Genomic DNA, 16546 nt, shown 5'->3' with positions numbered 1-16546 from the left:
GAGGATGTTCCAGAAAGGGTCATGCGCTTCAGAGGCTGAGGCTGGAGGCCGTCCAGTCACTTTCTTTCCCTAGTCCTGACCATCCAGTTCTTCCTTCAATAGCACGGAACACTGGCTTTCTCCTTCCTGTAACACCACCGCTATTTTTAGCCAGAGCTAGCGAGAGTTGGCTGCAACCAGAAGAATTTTAACCTATAAAAGGTCACCCAGGTTACAATGTGGAGGACAGATGGGAGAATGGTCACCCAGATGATAGAGGATGGTGTTCTGGAGAGAAAAGAGGTATTTGGAAGTAGTATCTTTGACAGGACTTGGCGGGGAGGTTGAGTGAAGAAGGGGAGAGAGACCCCCAGCAGGATGCCCAGGCTTCTGGAAGGAGGTCCCATTCATGGCGGTGCTCTGTAGGTGAGCAGGGCTCAGGGAAGATGATGAGTTTAGTTTTAGGGGTGTTGAGCTTGAGGAATCTTGGGGACACTCCAGTGGGATGTCACATTGGCACTTGAGGGTCTGAAGCTGAACTGTGGTATAGAATTGAGGGCCATCAGCATGGAGCTGGGAATGGATGCTCTGGGAGATTGTCCAAGGGCACAGGAGCAACAAGAAGTGGGTGAGAAGAAGCAGGCAGAGAGGGGTGAGGAGCTCTGCTCAGCATCTCATGGAAGCCAGGACGTAGGGCATTGTGACGAGAGCTGGGTCATGGGAGCTCAGCCCTGAGAGGGGCTATGGGACTTCACTGCCAGGGCCTGGGGTGGGTCTGGTGGGCCAGGGTCACAGTGTGGCAGGAGATTCACTAGGAAGTAGACCAGCCATGGAGACAAATTTTTCAAGATGGAATTTGAGGGAGAGAAGGGAGAGGGTGATTCTGAGGGATTATGCACCCAGCTGAGGATGATTGCTTTTTGCAGGCTCCATTCATTCATTCATTCATTCTACTGGTAGTTACTGAGTGCTCCCAGGGTACCATAGCTGTCTGAGGTCCTGGGGACACTTTGCTCAACAAGATGAGTCAATCTCTGCTGTCATGGAGCATAAAATCCATTGAGTACTGGAGGAGAAAGCATTTTTTTTTTTTTTTGGTGGGGGGAGTAGGTAATTAGGTTTATTTATTTGTTTATTTATTTAATGGAGGTACTGGGGGATTGAACAAGGACCTTGTGTATGCTAAGCACGTGTTCTACCACTGAGCTATACCCTCCCCCTAAAGAAAGCATCTTTTTGGACAGCTTTATTGAGGTGTCATTTACATACCATAAACACACTTATTTTAAGTGTACAATTAAATGATTTTTAGTAAATTTAGAGTTGTGCAATGCTCGCCAGAATCCGATTTTACGTCATCTCCATCACCCCTACAAGATCTCTTGTGCCCATTTGCAATAACTCCTTATTCCTACCTCCAGCCTCCAGCAACCACTAAGCTACTTTGTTTCAGTTGATTTGTCTTTTTTTAGACGTTTCATGTAAATGGAATCTTACAATATGTGGAAGGTTTGTTTGTTTGTTTGTTTTGTTTTTCTTTCGTTTTGCATCTAGCTTCTTTCACGTAGCATCGTGGTCCACGCGCATGGCAGCACGTATCAGCGTTTCGTATCTTTTTATTGACGAATAATATTCCATCATATGGATAGAGATACCACATTTTATTTGTCCGTTTCCAGGTTGATGGCATTTGAGTTGTTGTCACTTTTTAGCCATTGTGAGTAATGCTGCTATGAGCATTTACGTGCAAGTCTTCATGTAGACAGATGTTTCCCTTTCTCTTGGGTGGATAGCTCGGAGTGAAATTGCTAGGTCATGGGTAAATAAATGGTTAACTTTTTAAGAAACTGCCAAATTATTTCTAAAGCAACTGTACCATTTTACATTCCTACCCAGCAGTGTAGGAAGGGCTCCAATTTCTCCGCATCCTTGCTAACACTTACTATTTGCCTTTTAATTATAGCCATCCTTATGGATGTGACGTGGTATCTCACTGTGGTTTTGATTTGCATTTCCCTAGTGACTTACGATGTTCAGCATCTTTTCATGTACTTATTCCTATGTCTTCTTGGGAGGAATCGTAGGAGATTGTGACTTTTCTCTAATTCTGCGGCGGAAGCTTTCACTGACTCTTCCATGAAGAATCTTGTCTACACTAGTCTCTCCTTCCTCTTAAATTTTAAAGCATATCTCAGATCATATCGGAGACTTAATGAAAGGAACTTAATTGAAAGGAACTTCTTCTGGGACTTAGAATAAACCCAAGCTCCTTATCTCTCTGGCCTCCCACCACAGTCTCCCTTCTGCCCTTGCTCATTTTTCTGAAGCCATAGTGGCTTTTGAATGAGCCGTGCTGACCTCTGCCTCAGGGCCTTTGCACTGGCAGTCCCCTCTACCTGGAATTCTCTTTCCCTTGATCTTTGTGGGGCTGGCGTTTCTCATCGTTGGGAGCACCTTCTTCAGAGAAGCTTTCATGATCGTCCCTCTAGCCGCAGTCTTTCATCATCTTCTTTGATTTTCCTCAAAGCATTGATCACTATCTGAAGTTATCTTAGGTATTTACTTGTTTTTTACCTTTCTCCCCTACAAAACCATCAGCTCCATGGGGGCAGCAGAGCCCCTGCCTGGTGCTGATCCTGTGTGTAGCTTGCCCTAGGTGGATGATGGCTGAATGACTGACTGAAGGACCCTAAGATGCTGCTCATGTGTGGTGGTCTGTGCCCTCTCCTGTGTGGATCCTGCTGACCCCAGGCATTGCTGTCCATCCTCAGGCTAAAATAAGGAAGAACTGGGGGGCAGCAGACACTGGGGGGCACTGACAAGCCAAAGAAAGGCCAGAAGGTGTGTGAGGAATGGTTTAAAATGTGAAAAAATTTAGTCTCAAGAAGAGAAGATTTAGGGGTGACACAGACTATGGAAGGGCTGTTAGGTGAGGAGGACTAATATGCATTGGGGGTGTTTCAAAAGGCAGAACTAGGAGCAGCGGGCAGAAGTGGGGAGGCAGACATTAGGCTTTTTTGTTAGCATTGCCCAGGTGCAGAATGGTTCATCTCATGAGACAGTGAGCCTGAGGTCACAGGGAGGAGTACTACTCCCCTGGTACCCTACGGTGCGGTAGAGAATGCACGTCACGGAGAAGGCTGGCACAGGCGGCTGGCAGGGCCTCTCTGCCTCTGAGCCTCTAGGAATTTCCTGTGCTGCACAGTCCCAACGTTCAGAGGTGACCTAGAATTTTGATCTGGTGCTTCTGGAAAAGGGGAAGAGTCATTTCAGGGCACAGGAAGGAAAGAGAGCAGTGTGCTTGTGCCAGCCCGAGCACCGCCGGGGGGAGAGGACGGGCCAGTCTCCAGAGCCCTGAGAGTGGATTTTCTGCTCACTTGCTGACTTGTGGAGTAGCCCTTTCCCGCATAGGGGTCCGCCCCAGGAGGGCAGGGACTTGTCATCTCATTCAGCTCAGCAGCCCCAGCACCCAGAAGAGCGGACGATGGAGAGTAGGTGCTCAGTAAATCTCTGACTGCCAATGCTGACTCGGGAGTCTGAGTCCCTGGGAGAGCCCTTGTCCATTGACTGACTGTGTGACCATGGGCCAGTGCCTTCACCTCTCTGAATCTGTTTTCTTGTCTCCTAAGTGAGCATGATGACATGAGGGTGATGACAATCCTTACCTGCCAGGTGGACAGAGGAATGGCAGAGCTTGTGCACCTGGACCCTGGCTTCCTGGTTGCTGTCCTGCTATTCTTAGTGGTGATGATCATAAATCTTTGTTGTTGGGTCCACCTCCTCCGTTCCCACTGCCCCCTGGCAGGCAGTTTCCAGGTCCCACCCGACCAGCTTGTGGAGGAGAGCAGCCCAGCTGGGGAGCCAGAATGTGGGCAAGAGCCAAGGGAGGGTGTGAAATGGCAGAGCCCTGGGCTGGGTGAGGGCTGAGTCACAGCTATAAAAATGGGGGGGGGGGGTGTCAGTCATGGTGACATTGCACTCACTTCCTGCTAGGAGGGTGTCTCATTCCTCCAGGCAAGTGAGCTCAAACAGAAAGGCTTTGAGACAGAAAGGAAGCAGGAGGACAAATGGAAAATTTTAACAGCCACCCAGGAATCCCTTCGACTTGGCAGCGTCTTTGGAGCATCAGCTCCCCACCTGCACCTGGAAAGCCCTGTCACTTGGCCTGGAGCAGCTTTCCTATTTGCAGGTGTGGTTGAACCCCCAGGCCAGCCACGCATGCGCCATCTCTGCCCGACAGTCCTGCCTCAAGACCACAGCTTGGTGGGAGGAGGGGAAGGGTATATAGCTCAGTGGTAGAGCGAGTGCTTAGCATGCATGAGGTCCTGGGTTCAATCCCTAGTACCTCCATTAAAATAAATAAACAAATAGAAACCAAATTACCTCCACCAAAACCAAACAAAAAAACCATAGCTCACACTGTTCCTACAAACTGGCAACTTCCCCCCACCCCTCTGCTGAAATCCTGCCCATTCTTGAGGCCAGTTAAAACATCATGTCCTTGAGGCTTTAAACCATCTTCTGACACAGCACCTGCCACTCTCCTCTGCCTGCCCTCGACTTTTCAGGCCTTGGTGATAAGACAGCACCTGGCAGGTGGGTTGGTGTTCCACACTTATCTCCCTCTCATCCTTCTCTCCTCCCACTAAATCATCCTCCCTCCCTGCCAGCCGCACCCCAACCCCGCGCTGCCCCCCCGCCGCCCAGCTGGAATATGGTTCTGGTGGCCTCAAATATTTTCCTATAACTCTATTCATATTTACTCAAAATTCTCACAGGTGCTTTTTCTGATCTTACATTTCTATGACACAAAAGTCTATAAATAAGAAATGATTCCTTACCGAAAAAAAAAATTACCATTCTTTGGTATTTACCCAAATGAGCTGCGAAATTATGTCCACACAAAAATCTGCTCAAGGATGTTTATAGCAGCTTTATTCATAATGGCCCAAATTTGGAAGCTACAAAGATGTCCTTCAATGGCTGAATGGATAAATAAATTGTGGTACATTCAGGCAATGGAATATTATCAGAGATAAAAAGAAATGAGCTATCAAGCCACAATAAGACATGGAGGAAACTGTATTGCTAAGTAGAGAAGCCAGTCTGAAAAGGCTACAGAATGTATGATTCCATCTCTGTGACATTCTGGAAAAGGCAAAACTATGGTGACAGTAAAAGGATCAGTGGTTGCCAGGGGCTGAGGGTGGAGAGAGGGGCGAATAGGCAGAGCACAGGGGCTTTTCAGGGCAGTGGAGCTATTTGTGTGATATAAGGATGGACACATGTCATTATGCATGGGTCAAAATCCATAGGCTGTGCAACACAAAGAATAAAGCCTCATGCAAGCTATGAATTTTAGTTAATAGTAATATTTAATATTGGTTCATCAATTATAACAAATGTACCACACTAACATGGATGTAAATCATAGGGGAAATTAGGGGGGTGGGTGGTGAGGTAGACAGGTGGGAGCTCTGTACTTTTGGGGCAACTTTTCTGTAAATTGAGGCCATTTGACAGGTGAAGGCACATCAAGGAAGTAGAAGAGAGCAGGTGCGCTAGACAGGTGAGGGCACCACAGAGCAAGTGCCTAGAAATAGTCCCTGACATTGGGCCAGGCTCCAAGGTCAGTGGTCAGGGAGGCCCCAGGCTGGGGACACTGGCCAGTGACATGGCCTCTGCTCTCTCCCTACCCTCTTTTTTTTTTTTTTTTTTTTTTGAATTGAAGTATAGTCAGTTATAATGTGTCAATTTCTGGTGTACAGCACAATGTCCCAGTCATGCATATACATACATATACTCGTTTCCCATGCCCTCTTTACTGGGAGACTCAGCGGGGTGTGGGGTAGGGTGAAGGGCATGGCTTGGGACCCAGAGAGGAGTCTATGACCCTGGACAAGCCACTTGACCTCTCAGGTCCCCAGTGCAAAGGGAGTCGTTGGGAGGAAACACCAGTTCTCATGTGTAAAGCACCACTGGGGGGCTGTCACCGTGGGAGGGGTCATTTGGGCGGCAGCTGTGATAGTTATTGGGGGCTGGGAGAAGCCAGGGCCAGTTCAGCCTCTGGGGCCCTCTCCAGTCACCCAGCATGTGATCTCTCCCAGCAGGTGCAGGGTGAAGCCTGACCGCGTGCCCGACTGCACGAGCCTGTGAGTGGTGGCAGTCTCCCAGGCCTAGTCTCGGGGAGGGCCTGACTCCCGGCACCTGCTGTCTGGGCACAAAACAGGGAAGCTGGGACCTGTAATTAAGCCAGGCCGTGCTTGGCCAGCCAGCTTTCCACAGGGCCCACGGGATACTTCCAGAAGCCTCAGTGAGCGCACAGCCACAATCTGAAACCAGAGCCACAGGCTGGAACCAGTTGCACAGAGAATAGAGTTGTCACAACAGGAAGGGCCTGTTCAGATGCCGGAGGGACAGAGGGAGGTGGCCTTGGCTGGCCTCTCCCACACCCCAGCCCACCCAGGAACTGCCAGGACCCAAATGCCCGGAGGATGGCTCCTGGGATCATGCCCTTGGCTGGCCGCCCTGACCTTGGTCTTAAACTGTAAGGAGGGCTGTTTGCCTATGGCCTTTAGGAATCTGCCTGTGATGCAGCTCAGGCCGACAACCCCTCGCTCCCACTGCCTGCCCTCCCACTCCCCTACCCCCTCCCCCACCACTCAGATGTGTCGTTCCAAGTCCTGCCCTGCATAACTTCCAGGACGTGCTCCTACTCTGCTTTTCTCAGGAGCCCTCCAGGCCCCCCACCCAGTGCACTGCTTGGGCCGCTCTCAAACACTGCTCACAACCTGCCTCCTCTGGCCCCCACCAACATGAGTTGCTGGAAAGTGGGGACTGAGTATTTTTCATTCATGACCAGCCTGGTTCCCAGCATCACATGTCTGCTGTGTGGGAGGGAGAGATAGGGTTTCTGTGCAGAAGGAAAGAACGCACGAGAAGGAGCCAGGAGGCCCAGGTTTGAGAGAGGTCTCTGGCCTTGATGGCTGGAAAACCTCCAGCAACCCACCTGACTTCCCTGGGCCTCTGCTTCCTCACCTTAGAATGAAAGAAGGACTCACCTGGTCATCCTGTTACCTGCTGACCACCCATTCTGAACTACTGTCCATCATTCATGCCCCTGGAGAAGCAAAGGAATAGTCCTTTGTCACATACACTTCTGAGCTCCTGCCATGGTGTGTACATAGCTCTAGTTCAGATGGTTCAAAGCCATCTGTGATCCACCCCGGTAGGCCCTGGCGTGGATCTACACCTGCTGCCCAGAGAGAGGAGAAAGTGGGTGGCCACAGGCGGGCAGTCCACTGGGCACAGGAATTGCTTGAACTTGACGTGGAGTTGGCCTCCCCCACCCCTTGTCCCCAGCGGAGCTGTCTGGATGGGAAGGTGGATTCTGATGGGTCTCAGACTTGGTTGGAGGTTCCCCCAGAGGGAGAAGGGTGAACAGGGAGATGAGATGGAGGCTGAATGGGGCCTGGGAGGAGCAGAGGGCTGTGGGAGTGGGAACGCGGCAGCAGGGTGGGGTGGCCTGTGATATGGAGGGAGGTGCCTGCATTCCTCCGTGGGTGATAGTACCAGTGGGCCTGGTGCTCCCCTGAGCTGCAACTTCTCCTTCCCTGAAATGTGCTCTGCATCTCTTGGGGCAGGAAGTGCAGGAGAAGCGGGGGAGAGAGAGAGGGAGCTGGAAAGTCTGTCCCCCACCTCCCCTGCCCACTTTCCCCTTTATAGGTGAGGAGGTGGGTCTGACAAGCAGGTGCTCAATGGTGTGGGCTCATACCAGCACTGGTTGGGCAATATTGTGCACTGGACGCTGTGTGTTAAATTCCTCCAGGCGCCCTGTCTAGTAGGGGTGAGCTGCCATTCCGCTGTCCGGACGAGGACATTGAGGCCAGGAGGTGAGGTGACATGCCTAAAGTTGCAAACCTAAAACTGCTCTAAAGAATAAAATCTACAAAAACAAAGCAAAAATCAAAACAAACAAACAAACAAACAGACCAACAAACAAAAATAAAGAAACAAGGAACCCCTGAGCCTTTGACTGAGTCCTATACTTTCTTAATTGTCTAGTGGAAAAAATTCTTTTTAGCAAAAGATAAAACTGGACCTGCCTGGCTCAGGCCTCTCCTCCTCCTTTCTTCCAACACCAGGAAGTGACCAGGACCCAATTAAATATTTAACCAGGGTAGGGTTGGGAGCCCAACCTCCGCCACTGCTTCTGTACTACTGCCATGACAGTAGCTTTGAGCCACATATAACCTCTGGCCCTGAGTGAGTTGGGGTCGGGGGGAGTCCATCCCACCTGCAAATGCCTCCCCCTCCTGGGTGAGACATGGACACCCCCGAAGCAGAGCCTCTGTCCAGTGTTTCACAGATGGTGGTTCAAAAAGTCAGGCACAGATACTGAGAGAAAGGTCATTCCTGGTCAGCAGCTCCTTTGGTTATGGCTGGTCTGGGGGCCAAGGGCAGCCTTGTCTGGAGCCCCACTGTCTCCAACCATGGTTTCAAAATCTCCTTATGTTTTTAGCTGTGGAAGTCTTTCCATGATATCTTACACATAGTCAATTGCAGCATTTTATTGGGGGACATTTATTTTATAACCTAAGTGTTGGTGGACAACTTCTTTTACCAGTTCAAGATTGTATCATTTATGTTCTATAAAGTGAACTAGTAAGAGCAATGTCACTTTTTTGATGAATGCACATCTTGAGACTGCTCCATTTTAAAAAATAATTAGCTTCAGCATCTAATTTTATTTTGTTTCAAGGAAATCTGGATCCATACCAAGTAGATGCATAAGACTGTAAAGCAAAATCTTGTTCTGCAATCACAGGATGACCTTCAGTTTATCTGATCTAGGAGCCCAAAAAGGGTAAGATGATACATTGGAATGGAATTACTGTGGCATCCAGGCTCTCCTCATCCTCCTGAATTTCAGGGCCTCAAGGAAGGAGTGCCTGGGGGAGTTTATATCTTTATCGAGTGGTAGAAAACACTTTACAATGTATCACATAAGATCTAGGCATTGCTAGGTCTTCATTCAAAGTTTCAAAACACTCACTTGAATGTACTGGTTTCATTGTTGATACTTGTTCCACTTTGGTACCAATGGCAACACCGTAACTCAGAACTCAAAGGAGCCTTTCCACTTAGTAAAAGTTAGATGGAAGTATCCATCCACATCAGCATCAGGAATAGTGCTTTCCAACTGTGTGAGGCATGGGAACCAACTGAGGAACTCGTGGGAAACGGGGTGATCTCACTGCAGGGCATCCTGGAGATGCCCACTTTTGGAAGGACTGTCCAGCTGATGTGACCATATCCTGCTGACTTTGGGAGGGCTCAGGCTCTGGGCCCAGGTGTCTTGCCCAGTGGCGTTGAAGCTGAACGTGGTGCACGTGATTCGAGCCATGTACTTGCTGATACAATTTTACGTGAGCAGACGTGTGTAGGTCAGAGTGAAACAAAACAAAACAAAGCGAGAAAGTCCAAGGTAATTGCCTCCTAATCAATGACACATTTACAAGGAATTCAGATCTTTACACATCTTGGCAGGGGAGAGCTTCATTCCGAGATATATCCAAAAATGTGTTCCTCTAGCCTTAACAGATAACAATAACACTCTAGTGTCTCCAAAATATTTGCAGGCAGTGTAAAGGACATGTTCTTGAACCATTTTTTTAAATCACAATTTTAAAAAAAGAGTAGCTTTACAAAACATGCAGAAAACACTCAACAACCACTGACTGTATTAGTTATAGCCTAAGAGCATCACAGATGTGATCTCAAGAATCTTTGCAGTTTCCCTAAGCTCTAGAACTCTGTGACTATGCGCATTTTACTGTTAAGAAAACTGAGACCTGGTATGGCAAAAGCAGCTTGCCAGCATCTCACAGCTACTCACTGCTCAGCTGCCATGCTCTGACCAAGCAGAACTCTTCTACCTCCTTGGACAGTGAGATTTCTTGCCTCTGGGCCTTTGCTCTTGTCCTTTCTGCCCACCTTGGCTCAGTTAAATATCATTGCCTTCAACATTGTCATCCTCCAGGCATCACTGTGGTCCTTCTAGCCTCTACATCCTTGCTGGGTTTTCCCAGGAGCACAAACAGGACCCAGATCCATCCTTCCCTGAACCCACCCTATCCCCTGCCCCGCATATTCTAAACATTGGGATTAATTATTGACTGAGTGAATTATCTGCAACAGATTTTTTTTTTCTTGAAAGAAGCACATATATCACTGCACAAGAAGTATATCTGAGTGTTATAACTTTTTTTGGAGAATGTTTTGGTCTCTGTGAAACTATGTTTTAACCTGGGCTGTCTGTTTATCCTGACTGATTAGTGGGAAATGGTTAATAAAGGACCAGTTAGCCTTTATCCCAGACCCAGGTAATGGGCACATTTAGGGGGAAAGAGGGAGCAAAATGACAGGGACAAAGCATGACCACGTTAACTGCTCAGATACTGAGCACTCACACCTGCACGTCCAGAGCCACTTTCCACACTTTTACCCATTTTGGCCCATTTATTCCTCAACACAACCCTGTAAGGTAGGCTCTGTCATCACCACCATGTCACAGATTGGGACACAGAGGTGCAGAGAGCTGCAGTGACTTGCCCAAGGCCTCTCAGGTCGGGAAAGGGCAGAGGCAGGACTGGGCTCCTGGTCTGCCTGGGTCTGATGGGAGCTGGTTGCAACATTGTGAAATGTTTGTGGGAGTCAAAGTTGGGATGCTCATAGCTGGCAAAGGGGACCTCTCTTTGGAAAAATGCCCTGATAAGCTGCTGGGACAGAGGTGAGGCTCAAAGAGTTGAGCAAGTGTCAGACTGCTAGTGAAAGAAATGAGAGGAATTTTGTTTTTGTCCTTAAAAGGAAGGGGAGAGAAGAGAGCCAATGCCCAAAGGCCAGAATGCTGCCTGCGTCATGTGGCCAGGTACTGATCTCTGGGCCAAGAGGCCAAAAGAGCTCAGGAGGCATCTTGTGTCGCCAGGTGGTGCCAGGCTCAATGCCTCCCTGTGGTGTCCAGCAGGGGTCCAGGAACCCCTACTAGCCTCACTAGTGAAGGGGGATTGTGTGAGTGTGTGTGCAGATGGAGATGGGGATGATGGCAAGGACCAGAGAGCACAGGGCAAGAGCAGGAGTCTGGAGGCATAAGTGGTGGACACTTGTTCAGAAACCGGGGGAAGGACTATGGATCTACACAGGGTGTGGAATAGTGGAGTACCTGGAATCTACCCAGATCTCAGAGGCCTGGGAGACCCTGGCCGATGACTGAGTTCTGCACACATGGTCCAGAGGTGTTTGGGGAAGCAGAGTGGTCTCTGTGGGCTGAGTCCTGGGGAATGGCAGGAACTTATTGGCAGTGGCTGGTCCTGGCACAGCGTTGTGGTGCCTTTCTTTTTCCTCTTTCTTAAGTATTATCATCAACACAAAGCAACAAAACAAATACTTTAGAAAGGGAAAAAACACTCTGCTTTTTCATATGGACTCTCTTCTAGTCCTTATCCACACATAGTAGCAGTTTAAGAGTTCCTGCCATTCTGTATCTAGCTTTTCCTTTTAACATTTTAGTTTAAGCGTTTTTCCATAGAGCTGGGCCATCCTCGTGATGTGTACCTATTTTCAAGGTGGTGATGTGGAACCAGTGCAGGTCTGGGGTCTGGCTGACCTGGCTCTGTCATTTTACTCTATTTACACTGGGCCACCCCCCAGCAAGTTACCTGGCTTCGGTTTCCTAAACCCTCCGGTGGATTCTGTTCACACACACACACACACACACACACACATCCTACACCACTCTCTGTCCTGCTTAACCTAAGTCGGCTCAAGTGGAATATACTCTTGCTGTCTGACTCTGAGGAAGCCCTGATGACATCGGCTTCTGTAAGTGCCGTAGGAGAGGAAAGTCTACCTTCCCTGAATTCCCACTCAAGTGCACGGCTACTTTGCCTCGGCCCCCACCTCTGGGCGCTTGCAAAACTGAAAAACTTTGGTCCGGGAGAGTAAACTTCAGGAGCCACAGCCCGGGAGCGACTAGACGAGAGTGACCCCAGCCGCCCTCTCCTCAATTAAGTAGGCGCTTACCCTTTGATTGACAGGGGGAATCTCCAATGACGTCCAGGGGAGGTCTCTTTGGCGCGCTGGGGGGCGTGCCGCTTCGTCACTCCTCTGGCCCAATCAGAGTTCCCAGAGGGACTGCGGGGCGGCGCCCGGCGCCCAGCAGCCAATGGGGCGAGCACAGCGGGCGCGGCGGGGGCGGTGCGCTCGGGGCTGGCGGCAGAAGCGGCCGCGGCGGAGCAGAGCAGGGCAGGGCCGGGCTGGGCGTCGCGGCCGGAGCGAGGGCGGGAGCTGGGCCGGAGCCGGAGCCGGGACTGGAAACGCAGTCACAGCAGGAGCTGGGTGCGCGGCGTGTCGGAGGCGAGCGGCGGCCTAGGTGAGGGGCGCTCCGCGACGGTTGGGGCTCAGCGGGCGGACGCGGGCGCTGGTCGGCGGCTGGGCCCGCGCCCTGTCAGGCCGCCGCGCCGGGGCCGCGCTCCGAGCCCAAGGGCAGCCTCTGGGGCCGCGCCGCCGGCGCTCGAACTTCCTGTCGCTGTGGGAGGGGGTTGTGTTCAGGGGCCACAGCGGGCGCTCAGGGGCGTCCGGGGGGCGGAGAGGACGTCGCGGGGCATCTAGAGGGCCAGTGGGCTGGGCTTGAGGAAGGCTGGGGGCCGAGAGGTTTGGGGTTGGGGCGGGGGCGCCACAGAGGAGCGGACGAGTTCTCGGGTTGAGGGCTTGCTGGAGGGAGAAGTTGGGGAGCGGGGCCCGCGGCGGGTCAAAGGGCTGCTGCAGCAGGGGAGGTAGAAGACTACAGGAGAGACTTAAGGAGGGGAAGCGGGGAGGCCGAGGGGTGCAAGGGTTTACCGCCGCGCCGGAGGAGAGGGGGCTGGTAAGCGCCAATTAGAGGGCAGGGCTTGGTCCGAGTGTGGTCTGGAGCGGACGGGGCGGCCAGAGCAGGCAGGACACTTAAGCGGATGCGCTGATTTGGGGCGCTTTGATGACCATCCTCCATTTCCTTCCTTCCCACCCTCCCTGTCCCTCTCCTATGGTGGGGTGGGGTGGGGTGGGGTGGAGTGGCACTCCCTCTGTGAGCAGGTCTTAGGGCTGGGGGAACAGGCAGGAGAAGCTGAGGGTGTTTGTCCGTTTGCCCCTTGGAATTTTCTCAGACTGTCATTTTTAGAAACCTATGCACCCATCCTCTTCTGGTGTTTCCAGCCTGCTGGGGCATCCAAAGAGGCCCGGGATTGGAGAGGATAGTGATTTCTGCTGCTCAGTTTCAGTGGCTCCTTGGGTTTTGGCTCCACCAGAGAAAGTCCGTTTTCTTAGAGGAAGCTGGTCAGGGATCGAGCTGTGCTGTCGCCTGGGGTCCCACACAGCTGCAGCCTTTGAGGATACTGCTCCCCGGTTGGGTGGCCTTCAGCTGGGGTGTGTGCACCATTCCTGGGCCTTGTCTTCTCTCTTTTACCCCAACTGTCCTGTGCTTCTGTGGTTAAGGAGGGTTGGCTGTTCAGAGTCTCCACGGCTACTCATTACACTGTTTACCAAACACTCCCTGGCTGTCCTGATGAAAATCAGGAGGCCAGCTCAGAGAATTTAAACCTGGGCCACAGGCAGTGAACTCATACCAGTTCCTTCCCTTCTCTGCGGTCAGTTCCTCTCCAGTTATCCGAATATGCTGAAGTTCTGTTTTAACCCTCCTAGAATCGCCAGGTTGGAGGGCAAGGGAACGAACCAGGTGGGCTCTGTTGAAATGCCGGACCTCTCCTTGCCTGAAAGTTTTTATTCCATTTGATTCACAAGCCTGCCTGCAGCCTCTCCATAGAGGCATTGAATGGAAGCCAGTGCAACTGGGGTTTCTCTTGATTCACATGGGAAACAATAATCTGTGTGTATTTAAACTTAATTCTAGAGTTTCGCAATCTCCTTGGAGAGGTTATATTAGTTGAGATATGAGACCCCTGCATCAAAAACTTTTCTGTGGTGTGTTTTTCTTTTGACAATTGTCTTGAATCTTAGAAGAAACTGGCCATTAGGCTGACGATATTTGTTACTTGGGAAAGTAGTGTAACACGGAGGAGTAGATGAGTGATTAGGTCTGCACTCTTAATTCACTTTTTTTGGAGAAGAATAAAAACTCATTTGAATGGAAATGTCACTCTTAGCTCATGCTGTTGGGGAACTGGAATTTTATTACTTTCAGTTTCAAATGTGTAAGGCTGGTCATAATATTTAAATAATCTAAAAGTAATGCACATGCAAAAAACAGTTTCTGGGTTTTGAACACAGCTTGCTGCTGGGAGATTAAGTTGGCTTTCTCTGGTCCTGGATGCCTAGTCCAGATCACTGATGGCCAGTGATTTCTGGGGTGGGAGCTGAGGTGCATTTGTCCTTAATTCTCTCATTTCTTTATTCACTTGGAAGTCTGTGCAGACCAAGTCAAGGACATGATGCTCAGGTTTCCTGCTTCTGACTGGGTCATCAGTTGATTCCAGGATGTTATGAAACATCAAAACTACGGCATAGGTTCCTTAATAATAGTAATGGCGCCTGTGTTTATAGAGATCACAGTAGCATTTACCAAGTGCTCTCTGGCCACCCTTACCTGAACCTCCCATCTGACTTTGGCCTGCCTTATCTGCCATCAGATTGTGTTGGTGGCTTTGTGTAGGCCACCCTGTAGATTATTTGGGTAATGACCACATTTACATCAGCGATAGTGCTGCCTCAGTTTTTTTCCAATTAGATTGTTTGGAAGTGTGGCTGCATACTCGAAGGCAGTGCAACAGTGCCTTAGTTATGAAGTCACTTTGCATTCCACAGGTAGAGATCTTTCTTTATGGCCCTGGCAGTGATCCTTTACATACCTGAAAGCATGTCAGTGCCTGAAAACTGATTCCAGATGGGCCCAGTGGTGGTCCCTGGGATGGCTGTGTAGGAATTCCTTCAGATTTTTAGTATTCAGACAATTATGCTATGCTGACTGGAGATAATCTTAAATGAGGAATTCTCAAAAGTATTCTGTACAATACAACATTCTTGGCATACGTGTCGTTCCAAAGGTCACTATTTGAGGGACGACGGCCATCTAAGAGTACAGGTTTTGGTATTTTGGTTAAAAACACAAGACAACAAAAACTTCTCACTTAAATTATATATTAACTTGTATTTATTCCCATGATTGTATATTTATCTGTTTGCTTAATAAAACAGAGTATAATGTAGTCTGGTTTTTTTGTTTGTTTGTTTGTTTTCTAAAATACAGTCTTTATTTTCAATATTAAAATATCATTTGAGTATTTCTTGACAGTAGGCACTGAAAACAAGATACAAGAATATAAAAATGAATAAAATACTGTCTAAATGATCACAGATCTCAGCAAGAAGCCTTAAGAAAGAAAAATAAGGATGGAAATTTTTCTATAACCTTAGAAACCACGGTGTGGTGGTTTGTATAACATACTCTAAGGCTACATGAGATTTATGTGACTTTTTTCCTCCTGGAATGTGGAATGGTAGAGTGGGAAGAGCATGGAGGGAGACTAGGAGCCTTGGGCTCTGTCCAGCCTTTTCCTTATTAACCCTGAGGCCTGGGACAATCACATATCTAAGGTCTCAGTTTTCATGTTTGTAAAAGGAGGATCTTAGAAGTTCTTATCCTTTTGAGAATCTGATAACAATATGGACTGCTTTCCAGAAAGCACACTTGTGGGCAGCATCAGAGGCCTGGACCCCAGATTAGGAACTCCTTGATCACCCCATCTGTAAGCTCCCTCTCACCTCTGATACTCTGTAATCCTATTTTCCTGGTCATCTTTGAGCTAATAATAATGATGACTGGTATTTATGGAAGACACATTCCAAAGCATTTTCACCTCTCACTTTTTTGTCCTTAAAACATTTCTGAGAGGTGTGGGTGGTGGTGGATATTCTTTCTTATGATGAAGAAAGGGGTACCAGACCTGGCCGCCACTTCAGTAGGATCACACAGCCAGCAGCCTGTCTGGGACCAGAATCAGGGCTCCTGGTTGCCAGTGTGGGGTTTTTCCATTAGCTTTTGCTTCCTTGGTGGTTGTCATTATGAGTTATGTTTGGCAGTGTAAATATCCCAGAATGTGTCACTTGCAGAGGAAATATTTCTTCATCTGTTGAAAGGACTGTTTTTTTTTTTTTTTTGTCTGAATTTGGGTAACTAAACACCTTTCTGCCTGTCAAAAGTTTACTTATTTTGTTTTTGTTATTTTTGTGCCATGCTTTCCACAGGGAAACATTTGTGGGACTTGGGTGTTTTGAGCAGACTTGTTTAATGTTTATTGATTAAAGAGTACACTGAGATGATTACTTCTCAGTTGCTTGGCACTTGAGAAACCTGTGAAATAAATGTTAACTGAAAGTTCCAGATGTTTCACTTGTTTAATCAAATATGTCCTCACAGATGAGACTTTCCCCGCAGCCTGAGAGGCCCCTCCCTGGGCCCAGGCTGCTGGGTAGTTTTGAGAGTTGGGTATGGATTGTGCCAGTGACCATGGTTGTCAAA

General features: G+C 49.2%; 1 protein-coding gene across 3 annotated transcripts in view; it reads left to right on the top strand.

Annotated features, from left to right (window-relative positions):
* The first annotated feature begins 12253 nt into the window (after window positions 1–12253).
* The window catches only part of PACSIN2 (protein kinase C and casein kinase substrate in neurons 2), a 119903-nt gene continuing 115610 nt past the window's right edge, over window positions 12254–16546 (top strand). For 2 of the 3 annotated variants that reach the window (XM_032492373.1, XM_032492374.1), the window contains exon 1: window positions 12254–12409. The gene's annotated coding sequence lies outside the window, so the exon portion shown is untranslated. The remainder of the gene's footprint in view (window positions 12410–16546) is intronic. The other variant, XM_032492372.1, reaches the window with a different exon arrangement.

The sequence above is a fragment of the Camelus ferus genome, chromosome 12 (assembly GCF_009834535.1).
Source record: "Camelus ferus isolate YT-003-E chromosome 12, BCGSAC_Cfer_1.0, whole genome shotgun sequence".
NCBI classification, from domain to species: domain Eukaryota; kingdom Metazoa; phylum Chordata; class Mammalia; order Artiodactyla; family Camelidae; genus Camelus; species Camelus ferus.
The sequence above is the reverse complement of the archived record's forward strand: the minus strand, read 5'-3'. Positions and strand labels throughout refer to the sequence as shown.